Source organism: Mycteria americana, chromosome 4 (genome assembly GCF_035582795.1).
Source record: "Mycteria americana isolate JAX WOST 10 ecotype Jacksonville Zoo and Gardens chromosome 4, USCA_MyAme_1.0, whole genome shotgun sequence".
Taxonomy (NCBI): domain Eukaryota; kingdom Metazoa; phylum Chordata; class Aves; order Ciconiiformes; family Ciconiidae; genus Mycteria; species Mycteria americana.
In genome coordinates this window covers 54,494,813-54,500,303 of record NC_134368.1, presented here as the reverse complement: position 1 = coordinate 54,500,303, position 5,491 = coordinate 54,494,813, and the positions used below count along the sequence as shown (strand labels likewise).

At 42.4% G+C, this 5,491-nt stretch overlaps 1 long non-coding RNA gene across 1 annotated transcript; it reads left to right on the top strand.

The window, feature by feature from the left end:
* The first annotated feature begins 3,162 nt into the window (after positions 1 to 3,162).
* On the top strand, positions 3,163 to 5,001 carry LOC142408698 (uncharacterized). The gene is made up of 3 exons (XR_012775378.1): positions 3,163 to 3,183; positions 4,365 to 4,462; positions 4,968 to 5,001. It is a non-coding gene; the product is annotated as an uncharacterized LOC142408698 (long non-coding RNA).
* The last annotated feature ends 490 nt before the right edge of the window (positions 5,002 to 5,491 follow it).

Below are 5,491 nucleotides of genomic sequence, written 5' to 3'. Positions count from 1 at the left end.
GCCAGAGCCAGCTACCGGGGCTGCAGCAGCCTTGGGCAAGGCGGGCACGCCAGACCGTGACTACCAAAATTGCGGGCATCTCTAGCAGGCAGGGATTGTAGTCCATCGCTTGAGATAGTGTTAGTAAGGTCTGACTTAGGAGCAGATGCGTGGGGAAAAAGGTGAGCTTAACAGCCATATATAGTTATTGCAAGTCCAGAAATATGCAGGACTGTAAAGAAGCTTTTCATATGATGGAGGTAGATACAGATGTGAATGACAGATAGAACAAAATGAAGCATATTGGCTAAAACCAGGTCCTGTAGGACTCACTGCATAGCTCTCCTGGGTAGAAGAGTCCCTTTACTAGACTACGGAAATGAAGTAGATTTTATCTCCCCGCACTTCAGGAAAGCATCAGATCTAGGACTGCTTGGGAAGCTATTAAACAAACTGCAGGAAATGGGGATGTCTACAAAAAAAAAAAAAAAAAAGGAAAGTTGGTAAGAAACTCCCAAACAGGAAGTTTCAAAGAAGCACATGAATCTTTGTAACAGCGTTGAGAAGGGACGTATGGGGCTGCAGGAGGGCTTACTCAGGGTAAGTTTTGAAACGGAAAGTATTACATATCCCATTGGCTGTGCTAATGCAAAAAATCTGTTTTCTTCTTTTTGATGATAAATAACTACGGGGGGTATTCTTAACCCGGAGAGAGGGTGGAATAAATTAAGGCTGGGCGTTGGCAGCCTTGCAGCCATCAGAGGACTGAAATCCTGGCGCAAACTTCAGAGCAGCTGGAACAAGGCAACCTCACTGATTTTTCTGGATGGTGTTTGGTCTGTTTACAAAAGACTGTGTGGTATGAGCAGAATAGGAAAGCGGTGAACAAGGCTGTGTAGCACAGGCTGGCTTGCTGTAGGAGAAATCAAATTTAAAGAAAATGCATTGCAAGTTCTCCACCTGCTTGAATACAGGTAGACATTCTTCTCACCCCCAGACAAAATTCTCGACTTCAGTGTAGTTTCTGAAACATCTTCAGTTTTCTCCAAAGAAGGGCAGCCTGGCCCGTCAAACTTACTACTACCTCCTCATTCTTAAGCAGAAAGAAAAACTACTGAACCTGGAAAGCAGTTTTGGCTGTTCATTTCAGCCTGTGCCTTTGGCAATTGCTGGCCAACCTCTTCATGGCTAGATGTGGCTTGTGAACCGTGACTCGGTCCCTTCGGCCTTAGGGAGCGTTTCGCTCTCTTAAACATCTCCCTTCACGTGTTGAGACTGACAAAGGGTCGGTGTCGACTGCCAGTTGCGATGCAGGTTTCCTCTTTAGGAGGGAAACCAGGGGCGCCTCTTTTCACATAGGCTTGCAACTTCCCAGAGGGAAGCTGCAATTACTCATCAGTGAATTGGGATTGTTAAGGCCAAGACAAAAACTTGGACAAATACCTTGTGAGGTGCTTTGATATCATTCAGACTACAGGCATGGAAAAACTAGAACCTATTGTATCTGTAATCAGGAATAATAATACACGCTTGCCCTTTATATGCATTAATTATTTTTGGAGGACAGCTATTTTCAGAGGGGAATGGCCTTGAATAATTTCACATTTTCACTTTGCCTTAAAAATTTGTGATATTAAACATAATCTTTAATCCTTGAAACATTTAAAATACCAGGAATAAATTATTAGTTTATGACTTTTCCCTCTTTCCCATATCGTTGGGAAGTATCAATTTTGCTAGCTAAGGACAAGATACAGGATGTATCATTCCAGGAGTGATTGTTCCTCACATTCAACTTTATTCCAATGGCTAGAAACCTGGCTTGACCCTAGCTAAATTAAAAGGAGGAACTAAAACAAGCCAGAGTTTTAATAAAAGTAACATTGCATCAGGTACACAAACTTTCTGGAACAGCTAAAGTTTGCAAACACAGTCATGGATTTTGGCAAAGCACTGGCATGCTTTGATGGGGTCATCAAAGGTGTAGAGTGACCACAAGACATTGTGTTTGATTATCTCTTAGATTTATGGAGGATTTTCTTGCTTGGAAAGAATTTTTAGAATGATTGGCATACACAATTTGTGTAAGCTAACAGTGTTGGGATTTTATATACAATGCTATTTATACACAAACTGGGGGTAGTTTTGCTGCTTGATCTAAGCTCGTGCGTAGGCAGGGGGTGTGAGTCTCCATTTGCTGCTTGCACGTTCATTTGGACACGTCCCCACAGCGAATGCAAAATGATCCCACAGCAGAAGGGCAGCATTTTACTCCCACCACAGACTGCCAGAGACACAGTCAACAACCACCAGGCCGATAATGAAATGGCTCTACTGAGAAATGGCACTGGCCAGCAAGGAGCTGAACAAGATTTATTAGCGGCCTTTATGTAATGGATGCAGAAGACTTTGTGTACCTTTATTCTAATAATAGCCTATCCAAGTGATGAAACGGATTTAATGGAAAGATAGCTGTAGGTCCTTGATGCTTTAAAAAAACATCTCCTAGGCTCTCAGTGTTTACTCTTTATCTCTTTGGTCACCCTCATCTTTCAGTTCCACTCAAAAGGCATGTTTAGGCCACGTACATAAATGTCCGTAAATTCCCTGTGGCTTACAGTAAAAGCAAGGAAAAAAAGTATTAATTTTAAGATTTGAAGGGGACTGGATGGAGTTACTCTGCTGAGATTTGGTTACAATCCCTTCTTCCGAGGGACAGCGGTCTCTTCCCACCAGCCCCCGGGTCTCCTGGGGTAGATAAAGTGAAAAAGGGATTGAACAAAATCTTCCCTTTTCCCACAGGCATTCCTCAAAAATGGATCTTGAGCACCTTTAAGGGTAGCTAACTGCTTTCTTCCCTCTGCAGATGAGTAAAACTACACCTAAAGGGCCAACCCCAGCATATCTCAGCAGGAACAGAGGAACAACAGCAAAGGGCTGAACGCAAACACACTTCCCACTTTAAAAGTAGGGATTGCTTACTAGAAAAATGGTGAGAAAGGAGGAGGATCATGCCATAGAGTTCTAGCTTTTTTCTCTTTTGTTTTTAAATGCTCAAGGAAGCAGTTTCACAAGGATGGAAACAAGATGGGGGAAAAGGGAAACAGGCTGAAGATGGGGAAGCAGATGAAAATCAGAGAAACAAGTCCTCTTACCTGTGTGCTAAACATGGCGGTGGAGGAGAAGGCATCACGGGGTTTGTAGGTGAATTTGTTGGAATCACTCCACTGTCTGTTGCTCTCCGGCTGGGACACCTAAGTGAAGGGCAACCCTGTCATCTCTGTAGGTAGAAAGTTCAGAGCAATAGAAATTAAAAAAAAGTTTATTCCAGCTAAATTTAAAGGAGAAAAAAGCAGCTGAGCTAATGCATACCATAGGTCCACAGCAGTTTTTGTGCATGTCTTTTTTTAAAAGTGATTTGTAAGGCACACTATTAGTTAAGGACTATCTTGACAGCTGAATCAGAGACAAAGATATGGGCAAAGAACTGAAAAAATGGCCAGCTCTGCAACAGAGGACAAAACTTAAACAGTGAAGCATGATTTTTTCCAATCCCTGGTTCTCCGGAAGCATTGACCTTCTCCCAAGATTAACTTGGTGTTTAGTTGCAGCCATCTGGAGAACCACATTGCCCACCTTCCCTCTGGCTTTGTGAAGCACAGGCAGCGCTCAGCAGCACTCAAGGCTGAGAATTACCACCTACCGTCATTCAGGCTGGGGAAGAGAAGCGGACTATAGAGAAAAATCTGTTTCTTCATCAGATGAGGAGGAAAACCTGCTGTTTAGAAACCTGTTTAGTTAGGAATTAGTAGCTACAGATACTGGAGGATGCTAACTGCAGAGCGCGACGCAGGATCACGTCAGCTAGCGCTGTTCTATGTGTCGGTCCTTTTCCTAACAGGGTCAACCCAAAACCTGCTTCTCCGCTTAAGCATAAGAGAAAGCTATTTTATCATTTGCAACTCTCTAAGCTTTATTTTGCCAGTTTCTGTTTACAGCAGCATTCTCTTCCACAGATGCTGCCATCTCCTCTGCTTACAGCTAATTCCTCATGTGCTGCAATTTCCTGAATGGCGTCCTGCTTTTTCATGGGTTAAGGGTATTCTTACTAATCCAGGATGGGCGCCAAGGGGAACTGGACTAGGCCATACCTTTACTTTTCAGACTCTGTGAAGAGAGTCTGCTTTAGTTTCATAGATGTTAGATTAGATTTTAGCTTAAATATAGATCTTCGTTTTATAGATGCTACCACTTGAGCCACACTCCTTTTATAGAGGGGGTCTGAGATATTGCCGAAGCTGGTAGGGGAGGCAAAAGGGTTTTCTTCTAGCCCAGAGCTCACGCTGTCTTGTGAAATATGATGTTATAGAGGTTTTTGAACCTAGATTATGGCTAGACTGCGTGCGTGCCAGGATTTGGAAGTCTCTAGTGCCACTACAGCTGACACCTGCAAGAACTTAATTGAGGATTTGGAGCATCTGTAGTGAGTTTAATCCCTAAACACAAACAGATGAAACTCCCTCGTTCCTAGCAACTCAGAGAGTGGTTCTCCAAAAAAGAAAATAAAAATCCTAGCTACTTAGAGCATACTGAACAAAAATCTTCTATTTAGTATTAATAATACGCATAAATGTCTAGGAAAATGAGTGGAAAATAGATAAATTGAATTTTCTCTTTTGGGAGTTTGTCTCTCTCTGGCTGCCACCACCATCCTTGTAATCTTAGCACCGGAGGTAACCAAGAGGGAGAGAAAATGAGAAAGGATCATTGTCTAGAATAAAAAAAGTGATCTCCTTGTAGTCAAAAAAAGCCCCTTTTCTTCTTTGGGGTTTGGAGGACTCAGCAGGGGACAGTGAAGTCAGAGCAGAGACAAAACGGAGATTTTTTTCCTGCCTGAGGAGTTTTAACCTCTTTGAAAGTTGTTGGGGCAGCTTCAGCTCCTTGCATTTGTCTCTGTTCTCCTTGTAATTTTTTTTTTTTTTAATCAGTTTTTTAGTGAGTTTCCTGCCCTCTTTGGAGACACAGAAAGTTCCTCTCGGACCAGGAGGCTGCGCTGTGCAGGTACACTGCTGTTCACATCTCAACAACAGAAAACAGCCTCTCTGAACAACAAGGTAATTGCCATTTTATTTTAGGGATACACTACTGCAACAGGGAGAGATTTGTGCAGAGAGGAGAAAGAGCAACAGAGAGAAAAGGAAAAAAAAACCCTCAATAAGATCTAACTGATAACTACAAAACAAATAAAGGAAAAATTCTATTTCACTTGGTATTTTAATAATGTTTTCATTCTTCATAAAAGTAGGCTTTAAAAATAGCCTTCTATGCATTTAGAAATCAAACCTAATCCTGACATGGTTTTTACTGGACAACCTGAACTCTTGGCTAGACTTGTCTGGGACAGGGATTTCAGAGACTCTTCCTGGCTTTCCTATAAAAACGCATCACGATCCTGGGCAAATACTCTATCAACAGCATGGCTGTGGGTTCTCAAATGCAGATGTTACTGCTG